This window comes from Callorhinus ursinus, unplaced genomic scaffold (assembly GCF_003265705.2).
Source record: "Callorhinus ursinus isolate GAN/ISIS: 27379988/994484 unplaced genomic scaffold, GSC_fseal_2.0 scaffold106, whole genome shotgun sequence".
NCBI lineage: Eukaryota > Metazoa > Chordata > Mammalia > Carnivora > Otariidae > Callorhinus > Callorhinus ursinus.
Window position 1 is genome coordinate 1,462,005 of NW_027397168.1, and position 635 is coordinate 1,462,639.

Below are 635 nucleotides of genomic sequence, written 5' to 3' on the forward strand. Positions count from 1 at the left end.
GCTCTGTGAGTGTTAACTCGTTCAGAGACTTAATGCTGCTGCTTCTGCAATCAGCCCCCCAACCGGTTGCCATGCCTGCAGCTTCGCCTCCTGCAGAAAATCAGGACAGAGTGTCAGGAAGGGGGAGGGGGGGCCCGTTGTCATGGGGACCTGCAGTGGAAAGCCCGACGCAGTCAGAAAATGGAATTCAGGCTCCGAGGAAAGGAAGATACACGGTGATTTCTTGGGTTGAGGTAGACCCCGCCCCGCCGCCCCCTCCCCCGCCCCCCGGAGCTCACATAAGGGATTCCTAACATTCCTAATTCTCCATCAGAGGGGCTGCTGGTGGAGGCTGTGAGGTGAGCTCCCCAGCATACCTCTCCTCGCTGATTCACAGGAGAGCCGCTGCTGCCTGAGACCCCACAGACCAAGCTCTCTTTATGTCCGTAATCTCCCTGCACAGATGTGCGAGGCAGGGCTTAGAGACTGCCCGTGTCCATGGATGGGGACTTCCAGCTTCAGCGTCACCCCCACCTGGAAGGCCGCAGACCCTCTCCCCTTGTCTCCTCTCCCCCCCAGCACCCTTCAGTCCCGTTTGCATCCATCTCTGCTGGGCAGCTGGGGGAATCACCAAAGAGTGAATCAGTTAAGGCACT